Raw genomic sequence first — 12,464 nt, 5'->3', positions numbered from 1 at the left:
GGTCAAAAACTCTGCAGGCCATCATTACTTTTGGATGCATTTGGTAACTGTGATGTGAAGTTCTGTTCCAAATTGCAACAGTGAAGCGTTTTGGATGTTCTACCTCCGACTGGCTTCTTCTTCACAGCGACAGCAGCCGAGGCACATGGGAATCATAATGTATACAGCCACCTGCGAAAATGTACTTGGAAACAAATACAACTGATGGTGAGAACATAAAGCAGTAGTATCATTGCATCATCCGGGCGACTCTGAGGTAAATCGATGATCATTGAGGATGTTATAAACGCACTTGGATTCAGACACGTCGTTGTGTGAGCCGTTGACAAGAGAAAATATCCATCTTTTCTCATCAACTTCTCTGTTTCTATTAACAATCCATGTTCCTGCCAGTGTTAGTCAGTTAGCTTCCTCCAACAATAAACACAAGATCTCAAAGCCTTACATTTATGATAATATTCAGTTTTCTTATGAGACATAATACTTCCCTGTATTCCTGCAGTTTGTTACAGCCCAAGTATAGCCACTAAGTCACTCTTAAACAGCACCACAAGCAGCAATTCCTCACACACACTCAGTCTACTCTGTATTTCTCTCCATGCAACATTTTTCTTTCCTCCAGTTGTGAGCATCATCATGCAGAGAAAACCCCATCAGTAATCCCCTGCTGCTCAGCTCTGAAACTGCCTGGTTGCCCCATGGTAGTTATAGGTCACACACACACACACACACACACACACACACACACACACACACACACACACACACACACACACACACACACACACACACAACCACACACACACACACACACACACACACACACACACACACACACACATCTTGAATCTTGACAATGTGGGTCCCTTTAGGTCACAGAAGCTGTACATATGTCTCTCTCATGCACACACACACACACACACACACACACACACACACACACACACACACACACACACACACACACACACACACACACACACACACACACACACACACACACACACACACACACACACACACACACACACACACACACACACACGCGCACACACAGCAGCAGCAGTCTGAGTGTGTGACAGAAATGCCAGTCTTTATCGCGCCCTGCAGTTTAACCCCTTCTAATCCCTTCAGAGTGGCGGAGCTTTATGGTCAATTCACACTCTTTCATGCTTTTTATTCCCCGTCTCTGTAGCCCCAAGAGTAATCCCTCTGCGGTTGTGGAGAAACATCAGACATGAGCGGAATACACTCATCACACACAGTGACATGGATAAAACAAACACACACAAGAAGACATTGATGCACAACACAGTCACACAATACACGGTGCTTCACGTAAAATGACTAAATAGACAGTAATGTCTTTGATTAATGCTGCAAATCATGCTACAGCTTCCCTTTCTAGCCTGTTTCAATTACATTTTCTGTTCAAAAATATAAATATGTAGCTAAGGGCGTAAACCACAGTGTTTCCTGAATTAATGAAGTTATCATTTGGTCTATTAAATGGCATACAAATTCAGAGATTTTCTAGAACCATAGGCGACATTTCTTCTTCATATTTTGTCCAACCAAGGGTCATAACGAGGTCAAGGGTCATAACGAGGTCAAGGGTCATAACCCCCAAATATGAACACAAGAACAACAAAAATGCCCTTGCACATTATTTTCTAGTTCTTTTCCTGTGAACCGGCAAATAGTTTTCACTATATTAAATGAATGCTAGTGCTGGTATGGTTTATTACCCATAAAGTCTTAACTCAGACATAAAGTCATTAAATGTTTATATTCCATGTTTTTGTGAAATATAACAAATATTAGAAAATATATTGTATTAAGAGTGTCATGCCTTTCAAGTATCACAGTGCTGACCTCAGAATCAATAACAAAGCAAACAATGGCCACCTGAATAACACTCCAGATCAAGTGCAGATGGGCTGCTGAAACATGATGCATGTGTTTAAGTAAATATCACCCTCAGAAGCCAGCAACACTGTCAGAATCAACTGTGAGTGAGCGCTACCAAGATGTTCCTGTGTGTTTCAATTGTAATGTGACCATAGGTCAACATAAAGCAGACTCAGCACAGCGTCAGATGAAGGAGCTGGAATTTAACTTGGCACCATTTACAATGGAAACATTTAGATAGGTGCATTCTTTAATGAATAATTGTGTCGTTGGAAAAATACAACGTGTACCATGGCCATCACCTAATATGTACTGTAGTATTTCTGCTTTCCATACTTATGAGAAGAAAAAGGAAACTCATTTAAAAAAATATTGTTTTGATTATGGTGCTGAAACAAGCTAGAAACAAGTAAATTAATCAATCTGTCAACTGGAATAATCATCAACTATTTTGATAAACAAACACTAGTTTCAGATGACAAATCTGAAGATTAGCTGATCTGATTATAATTTGATATCAATCTAAAATGTATTGTTGGGTACATTTCATCATTTGCAAATATAAATATATTTGGATTTTGGGCTGTGAAAAACTGAAAATGTCATCTTGGTTTCTGGTGGACATTATTCATAATTCTCAAATAATAGTTTATCAATTATAAAGAAATATTCAAATATACAAAATATAAATAGTGAAGTTGGAGGAAAAGCATATTATTTAAATAAAAAGAAGGCAGAATTTACTAAACTCCCTGCATCTGATGAGCATAAGAAACTTAGTGTATACTAGGACACATTGTAGCAGAGGTGGGACCAAGTCATTGTTTTGCAAGTCCGAGTCAAGTCTCAAGTCTTTGCGCTCAAGTCCAAGTCGAGTCTCAAGTCAGGATGGGCCAGTTCAAGTCAAGTCCAAGTCCTAAACTTTGACAAAACGAGTCATAAACAAGTCATTATGTGTTTTTCACCAAATGTAATGACATCGATCAACAGAATAATACTTAATAATCAAATTGCTCTTTATTAGTCACATTAATAATTTAATAATCCATTTTCTCTCTGCTGGTAAAGTAACGTGTGTTTTTCTAATTTAAGAGGGATCAGTAAGGTAAGGCTACCGTGACGATTGTAGCGTGTCAAACTCACACAGGTGCAGGTGTGCATGGGCTGCGTTTACAATAAAGCTTCACAGGAGAAGAAACATGCCGTTGAATGCCTCCAGGGGTACACAGGGAAGCCAGTCAACTACATCAGCACACAGTGGGAAAATGAAATGTTGTGTTCAACAGCCACATAAACGGTTCAGTTTCCTCGGTTTCACAAGAGGAAAGAATTTGAAACTATGTGTGGAGAGGCGAGGCATGAAACACACACACAAATATAAACGCTGAAAAACAAACCCCATAGCTACACACCGACTCAAAACACACACATAATATTTCACACAACCAATTTCCCAAAACCACATGCATAAACACTCAAATACTCCACTGCCGCATACACGCAGGCACGCGCTGCTACGAACACACACATTCATGCACCCACACACACAACCATGGACAGAAGATGTGAATGCATGCAGCGAATGGCTCAGTTTCTCTCATTAGGGAGAAGAGCTGCCTGCAGCAAAGCCTCCTCTAGTCAGTCTGCAGAGATCTCTAAAACCAACAGCACTAGTCAGACAGAGAGGGGGGGGTCAAACAGTCTTACACTGACTGCAACGACACTGATAGAACAGATAAAGGGAATGAATGGAAGAGAGAGTGTAATCATAAGGGGTTCAATGGTAGGAACACAGTAGATGCTGTATCTTTACATTTCCTGTTCTGATGACGGCTGATAGCACATTGAAGACACACAGAACAGCCAATCATAGTCAAGATAATGTATCTACGATGCACCAGCGAGATACCACTGATGATTTCCTGCAGCATTAATGCATGTTGAGTGTAGGAAATCATCGCAAGTCTTCTAGCTAGCTAGGAAGATTTGAACTGGTTCCAGTCAAGGCAGACCAGTTTCTGAAAAATAAAGCATCTGCTCGGTTGAGACCATAAGGTCAAGACCACCCATGAGACTGGTACAATTATAAACAAGACGGCATGCTAGTTAGGCTACATGTCTGACGGCGCTTTAAATTAAATGCTACCTTCAGATTACTAACAAGCTCATAATGACAAGATTAACATGCTGATGTTTGGCAGGTATGATGTCAACTAGATTGGTTCAGCATGTTAGCATGCTGGCTTTGGCTGATAGGCAAAGGTCAAGCAAAGTGTTCGACAACTTGGAAGTCGGACTCGATCATGGTGCTTCATGGAGAAAAACTCTGCAGGGTCAATCAAAGTCATTAAGATTCATCTTATGGGGACCATGAATTTATGTACAAACTCCATTGCAATCCATCTAAAGGTTCCTGAGATATTCCAGTCAGGACTAATTAGTGGACCGTCATTGCCCCCCATGTAGCTAACTCACAAACAAACTGTGAGACAACAATACACATCGCATTTTATTGCATAGGTTTACAAGTCAGAGTTATTGCAGCTTGTTTACTACTACCTGCAACACGGATAACTCTACATAAAAGTATTATATTTGTGTGGATGCCAACCTACAGCACAATATGTTATGCTCTAACATGCACTTTAATCTTAATGCAGGTCCAAATGAATGGAAAAGTAGAGAAAAGCAACATGATGAAAAACATGAAATAACTGAAACTTTTTATAATATTTGTATTAAAATACACAGAATGTATGGGAGTTTGAATAAAGCCCTTTGAATATCCTGAAGGACAAAGAGAAAGCTAGGCAGAGAGAGAATAAAGAGATGAGGACAAAACAAAAAGAATAGGACTCAATATCTAGGCACAGGAGAAAGAGAGAAATAGAGATAGAAACAGGAAATAATAGACAGCCCCATTAGGCAGAGGTTATTGAGTAAATTCATCTCACTAGACAAAAGCTTCTCCCGTGGTTGTGTCACTGCCGCTTCCACAAGTCTCAACGCTTTCTCTCCAATTTTGGTCCATTTGCAACCCCAAGCATCTGTTAAAAGCTAAATTGCCCGTCTGCATTGCCTTAAAATGCTTTCCCATGCATCACCACCCTATGAAGGTTGCGATACGCGGGGCAATTCAAACAGCCAAGGATATTCCCGAGCACCTGCACTTTCAAACAGGAGACCTCAAGGTGCCTTAAATGGATTCCGACATGTTTTGAATGACCCCACGGTTCACTTTGTTATGGAGGAGTGGAAGCATTTACTATCGACACTACACCGTTTCCGTGTCTTATCAGCCGCATCCTTCTTACAGACAGAACGCAGGGGAAAAGAAAGCTGGCATACCAAGACAAAGGAAGAAGGGGCTGGATTGGCAGCACCTTGCTCTTGGAGGTTTAAACTGAGTGGAGGAAGTTCCATGTTTTACTTGAGTCGAGAGAGAGAGAGAAGTCCATACACACCACAAAATATAGGTTGATAACAGGAGTAAGACACCTGTACACTTACCCCTTCTTCCTACTGTGTAGATTGTAGAACAAGAAGAATATCCACTAGAGATGTTGGACAACTCTGCACTCGAAGCCTGATTCCCCATCAGTTGCACAGATTGGAGCAGAACCAGTTAAACAATCAAAGATATCAGTCCAAAGATCTATCTAGGCTCTTATGGACACTGTGTAAGGATGCTTTAAAAAACTGCCAATTTGTCCTTGAGGAAAACGCTGAACATGGAAGCTACACCAGAGAGGGTGCGTCATTCTCTTATCCTATTCCTCAAACACACACCGACAAAACCTTACAGTACAGTCACCTCTCCCTCACACACGCAGGTTTGTGATTGACTAAGCACTCAACAAAATGAGCTAAGCCTCTGTGTGTGTGTGTGTGTGTGTGTGTGTGTGTGTGTGTGTGTGTGTGTGTGTGTGTGTGTGTGTGTGTGTGTGTGTGTGTGTGTGTGTGTGTGTGTGTGTGTGTGTGTGTGTGTGTGTGTGTGTGTGTGTGTGTGTGTGATGATCAGGGAAGTGTAATTGTATTCACTGACTCAGCATTTCTGCGCTGACTGTCATTCCTGTCATTTTACCGCAGTTCCATCTCTCACTGCAGGGCCTTTGGGAGCTGCCAGGGTTCCTCTCATAAATGCTTAAAACACAAGATCGATGGCACTGTCCGTTTACCTTATAGCAGCTGGATAATGGTCTGTTTGCAGCATGATGAAAACACAAATCATACGGAACTCCTGGTAGGCTTTGTTCGGCCCCACAGTGCGGGGGATGGCTGAACTCTGGATTGGTACACACTTTTCATAGTGGGAGAAACGGAACAGTTGAATAAACCCCAGCTAAGTATCACACTGAAGTGAAGTTGTGACTCAGGATACTAAGAACAGTGTTCACTTCGGAGAGCTTTTATAAAAACTACAGCAATTTCAGCGCCAGACATTGAGTTTTTCTTTGAAAAGGCCTATAATTTGGCGCCATTATGTCCCATATCGTCCACAAAGAATACGTCTCTAAGGAAAATATAAGAGGTACACAGGAGACTGATATTGAAATAAAAAAAGGTCAATGCCTAGAAATCAAAATCAGCAAAGACAACACAATTCGAGGCAGTGTTCCCATCACCTCTTTCTTCCCAGCTTCCCTTTCTCTCCTCATTCCTTGACAACCTTAATCACTTCCAGAAAGCCCATCATTTGAATTGCACAACCTCAACCTCAGTGGTTTTTCTCTCGATCCATCCCCTCCCTCTTCTCCGAGTCCATTCATCTGAGTCACATTGTCAGGAAAACCGTCACTCTCTTTGGCTCGCTGCTTCCAGCTCCCTTTTCCTACTCATTTTCTTCCATTTCTCACTTTTTGCCGTTCTACCCATGACTTTACTCTCTTGATGTTGCTTTCTCCTTTGTTCATGCCGCTTTCTTTCCTTACATCCTCTTGCAATAAAGGCCAAAGGAAATATATCACTAGCTAGGTTCCCAATACATTCAAGAGTTTATATGATTAGATTAAAGGTGGGGTTCAAAAGAACCGAATACTGTGCATTTGTTCCTCTTCAAACTGCATGATGTATGGCCAACATTGCTTTAATTTCATTGAACTTCTTGCAACAGGTGATTACCTCAAAATTGTCCAAAAGTTGGATAGAAATGCAGAATATGTCATTGCCTTTCCTTTTGACCTCCATGCCCGTACATTTTCCAATTTCTTCCTACTCTTTCATCCCATGTATTCCCTTCCCTTCTGCAGTATGCAAGCCCAGATAACTGAGAATGCACATATGACCAATTCAACCTACCGCTCAGCTTCAGAGGCCTTATGCCTACTCTCCCTGATTTGGAGCTCTGAAATCCCTCATTCTTCCTTCTTTTTTACTATCTCTTCCATGTGTGCTGCAATGCGAAAGTGGATTCCATCCCTACCGATTTCTACAAACTCTTTTTTTGCTCGAATTTCCAGTGTCAGCCATGTTATTTCAGTTGACAAACCTCAAACTGCTTCATGAATGCTGTTGAGCAAGGGCTCCAGAGAAAGCTGGGCTGTGTTAGATCTTTTGCCTCTTTTATACCTTTGGTGTCAAGCGTACTTTACCCTCAAAGTGTTTAGCATGGGCTCGCCCGGGGGGAGAAATCCAGAGGAACAAGAAAGTGGAAACCTTGTCCTCTCAGAAACCCTTGGAATTCAGTTTTTGAAAATGTTTCCTTTGGCTTCTTTCATGGTATAACCCTTCCTGAAGCTGTAAGGCCACATTTGAAAGTGTAAGATGCCTTGAAGGCCGGGCAGTATCACCTTATCCATCTCTCTGTCCACCTTTTCATTTCCCTCCTGCTCCTCCCCATGGCCTGGGAAAGTCTAACCACCACTACAGACAAGATAAGAGATCTGCATCTGAAAGCCATGTATGGAAATAACAAGGAGGAAGCTCTCTAAATTTGACCTTGGCCCCAAGCTAAATATAAACAAGGAAAGATGGAGGGTAAAGGGAGGATGTCCGAGTGTGTGTGTCTGCACGTCTGAGAACTATTGGGATCCGGCTAATGTTGCAGTGGCACAGGAAACGCAGACAAGTTCAGTAATGTGGGTATGTTCTGCTATACATACACACACACTTACACACACAGATTATTTTGCTGCCTCAACTGTTCAGACAGTGCAGAACATAAGGCAGAAATTGGCCATTTGGGAGAACAAACACAAGCTGTATGTTCTGCAGCAGCACAAGAAAATGGGTTGCTGGAATTATTTTAATTGCTGACAAAACAACGGCAGAATGATCCTTGCTCACACTAAGATAGGAAATAATTCCCCCACCCATCACAAGACGTTGGTCTCCCTTGAAAAATACCAAACGCGGATGCTAACGACAATCACAAAGCTCCTCGCAAGTCGGGAAGCCAAGTGTTTGCAATCATTCACCGAGTAAAAGTGGCTGCCACCTGCGTCTGGCGGTTAGCTGTCACATCTGTGCAGAGTCGGAGCGTCTCGTCCCCTTTACAAGAGAAACTATTTCAATCTGCCTTCCCCGTTTGATCTGCCTTGGCCTTTCACTGCGGAGGCTGCATCAAAAGGTGCCGGGAACTTAAAAGCTCCATCGCTCCATCGCTCTCCCTCCACCGCGCTCTCTTTTGCTCTCATCCTATTTCTCTCATCCATTTCCTCCGTCTTTTCTGTTCAGACAGAATTTGGGAGTTGTAAACATTTTGTCACTCATTAGAAAAAAAGGAGGCAAAAAGAACACGGTTCATCTGTTGTCTCATGTTGGCGACAATATAACAAAAGAAAGAAAAGGCTGTTAATTACACACTACATGAGGTGAAGACTCTTCAATTATCCGATCCACACTCATCTTTCTGCCTGCGTTCAAACCATTTGCTCGATACTGCTCTTCACAAGAAATACTTCCTTCCAAAACTGTATAACAATGACTAACCCCATGTTACTTGCATTTCTTGAAGAACAATTGTGTTTGTGCCTCCATTATGAACAAACAATCAAAGAAAACTGTTGATGAGCTGAAGTGAATGGGCTGAACATCCTCAAGTCTCAACTGTGTTATCCATTTGTTGTATTACTTGTGTTCCTTTAAATGTCATTGTGACGTTCTGACTTTCAGAACCCACAATCACTCCCACATATCCGAAGGAAGTACAGTCACATTTCTCATCTTCCTGGACATTTGTAAACCATTGCATTTCCAATAAATATTGGATTCATTTTAAGAAAGATCTCTCCTTACTGAAATGACTGACATATTGATATAGTCAGAAGAGGAAAATAGGAAAACCGACACACGCCTTTTGGTTACAACAGAGTATATATAGGACTGTTTCAACCGATTACTCTCATCTCTGTTATTTGATCTACATGCTGGTCGAAGCTAATCAGATAATGTACCTCAAAAAGCAGTTCAAACAATTAATGTTGCACGTGTGATTCAAACTGGTATTTTGCCATGTAATATCAGCTTACTTGGCAGTATAGTCGTCAGCCGCTCAATAGACGGAGCTGGCTGCAGCTCTGCTGGGTCTGCGCTTCAGCTCCCGCTGGGGACGCCCGTACAGCATTTAAATGTAGACTCTGAAGGCACTATGAATAAAAACCCCAGCTAAATGCACTTACACTTCCTATTGACGTGTTAGGATAACACAACCTTCTCTAGGTGTTTCACAAGTGGAACGAGTCAAAAAACTGCTTGATCAATCTGCTTCATTCTTATTCTCTTGCCATCCCTCCTCCTGGGTGTATTTATTACAGGCACTTGAGGTTTGAAGCGGCTCGACGCAGACAGACCGCAGGGTGCACCCCCGACCGTCTGCAGCCCTCAGCTCAGGCCTTAGCCACTGCCACCACGGCCCACACCCAGCTGAGCCACGCACACACACACACACACACACACACACACACACACACACACACACACACACACACACACACACACACACACACACGCACGCACGCACGCACACACTTGCTGTAGCGGTTGGTGTTGTAGCCAATCTCCCTTATAATGTAATGGAATCGATTTCAGTCAACAGTAAGATAAATAGCATCTTGCAAAACTCTTTTTCTCCCAAAAGAAATATGCAAAAGCTCGCCTTTGAATACTGTTTTTGACCAGCATTAGCAAAAGAATAATACAATTAGCAAGTCTTGGTCGACTAAGACCAAAATGACCGATTGTTCGACTAAACAACTAAGAGCGGGCAGCCTTTTTGTCAATAATGACAGTACACTTTAGGATATTGATACATCACAGGTTCCATTTCAGAAAAAAAACACATACAATTGCAATAAAACATCAACTATCACTACCACAAAGACATTAGAGCTCATATAACTAAATTATAGTCTTAGCTATTGAAGATTTTTTTTCAAACTACAAGAAAGTATAATAGTTACTTTAAATATGTGATCACACTGTTATCATTAGGGAGGTGACATGGAAGAACTTCCTTTAGAAATGACTGAACTCCGGTTACGGCGCCCGCAGAATGCTAATACATAGAAAGGTAGCATAGAGAGGATCATCTCCTCTAAGAACAAATTAATAATAAAGGATTCCAAGAATAAACTAGGTAATTAGGTTACAGGCAGCTCAAAGCACATGCTGATTCTGACTCATTTCAGGGCTCAAACCTCTTAAAAACACTGTGTGTGTGCAGGAGTGTGTAACAGGGACTGATATGTTCCACGGTCGTTATGTTGCTTTTAGAACCATGCATGCAGTCACATTGGATGTCACGCTCAGCCCCAAAGTGGAGGTGATGTTCAGGGTTTCAGTCTTATCAACGCCACCCAGCTCAGGCACATCATGACACTCAAAGAGAGATGGGGGAAAAGTATTTCTTCCCCCATACATCTCTTTGCATCTCCTCCATAGCTCCCACATCATCCCTCTCTCACGCACACTCATCCTTACAAGTTCACCCTGGAGAGAGATAAGAAGGGAGAGAGGGGGAGATGAGAGCAGATCCAGAACATGCAAAGAGAAGACTCTCTCTTCTGCCTCTCACATACACACAACCTTTAGAGAATATTTGTTCTATGTGCTTTGGCAGCCAAACCGGTGGCTTGGTGCCCGTAGTCAGAATCAGCCCGTCTCACCTACGCATTTTAAGTCAAAAATGCATAAGGTGACACAAAACTGCCAGAGCATGTTGATGTCACTCCAAAATGATGAAGCTGTGTGTGTGTGTGTTTACGTGTGGGTGGGTGAGGGAACATGCAAATGTGCACACACACACATACACATACACATACACACACACACACACTCACACACACACACACACACACACACACACACACACACACACACACACATACACACACACACACACACACACTCACAAACAGGTCAACAACATACACAAGCATCTAAACATTTACATGTTGCATATAAAGCAAGCACAATTACGCACACAGCTATATACATGTACACACATGTACACACACTAATGGTCTCACTGCATAAAAGTCCGCATGCATGCATACATTGATATATGAGCACATCATGCACGCGTACAGTGAACGCAAAGAGTGTGTTTCAAGTTCAATTCGAGTCTTGGGCGCAGATGCAGCGATGCTTGTATTCATACTGGGATAATCCTATTTATCAGCCAAAAATCCTCACATTAAACCACCACAGCTGCAAATCCCAAACTGGCATCACAGTATGCCATCGCAACAACATTCCTATAATACACATTAAAGCTCGAGCATGTGGGAGAGAAAACACCCCCGTGGAGCTCACACACTATCAGCCTATTCATCTTGCCACTTCGCATCCAAAATCTGCAGTTCCTTGCCGGTGAAGTAAGACAATCCTTCACCTTCAACAACTCCAAAAAAGATGGGATGTTGAATCATTCCGGAGATGGTTTACCCGCAACCTCCTCTTGCGCCTGGCTGCTTCTGCATGTGTGCGCAAAGCGAGCCATGCGATGTTCCGAAGCGCAGACATTAACCAACAGAAAGCCGAATTTCTCCCGCAGCAAAAACTGCTTCATGTGTGTTCATGTTAGAGACGAAGACGGGATGAAAGAGAAGGGAGGGAAGGGAAAGGGTAGGAAAAGGCGAGGAATGTCACCAACATTTCGGATGTAGCGGGGGTGAAAAAAGCTCCAAGACGAGAGGAGAGAGATGATTAACAACCACAAAAAGTTTGGCTGTACTTACTGTTCAAAGCGCCCTTCGAGTTCGTTCTGCTTAGCATTTTGAAAATTATTTTAGGAAGTCAAAGTTGCAACAGAAGACATTTCCATTCCCGGAGGACTTGTCAGAGAGCAGCACCGGTACCGAAGCTCAGCTCTGCAGATCCGTGCGCACTGGAGAGCAGCGCTCAGCATGAATGAGAGGAGAGCTGCGGTTTGACTCCGGCATCCCCTGGTAGAGAGAGGGGGAGAGAGGGAGAGAGAGAGAGAGAGAGAGAGAGGGGGGTTAGTGACATGAGTGCGCCCCCTGGCTGCGGTAGCGCGTTACAGCGGATCTCCAGACGCACTGCTGCATGGCGCGCACAGGTGGCAGCATCGCCCCCGATACAGGCCGCGCTGC

The 12,464-nt window shown here is 42.7% G+C and overlaps 1 protein-coding gene across 3 annotated transcripts in view; it reads right to left on the bottom strand.

Moving 5' to 3' along the window:
• Positions 1 to 12,252, bottom strand: part of LOC117532877 (plexin-A1-like) — a 294,410-nt gene extending 282,158 nt beyond the window's left edge. For all 3 annotated transcript variants that reach the window (XM_034196449.1, XM_034196453.1, XM_034196454.1), the window contains exon 1: positions 12,090 to 12,252. The gene's annotated coding sequence lies outside the window, so the exon portion shown is untranslated. The remainder of the gene's footprint in view (positions 1 to 12,089) is intronic.
• Positions 12,253 to 12,464: the final 212 nt, after the last annotated feature.

The sequence above is a fragment of the Gymnodraco acuticeps genome, unplaced genomic scaffold (genome assembly GCF_902827175.1).
Source record: "Gymnodraco acuticeps unplaced genomic scaffold, fGymAcu1.1, whole genome shotgun sequence".
Lineage (NCBI taxonomy): Eukaryota > Metazoa > Chordata > Actinopteri > Perciformes > Bathydraconidae > Gymnodraco > Gymnodraco acuticeps.
The sequence above is the reverse complement of the archived record's forward strand: the minus strand, read 5'-3'. Positions and strand labels throughout refer to the sequence as shown.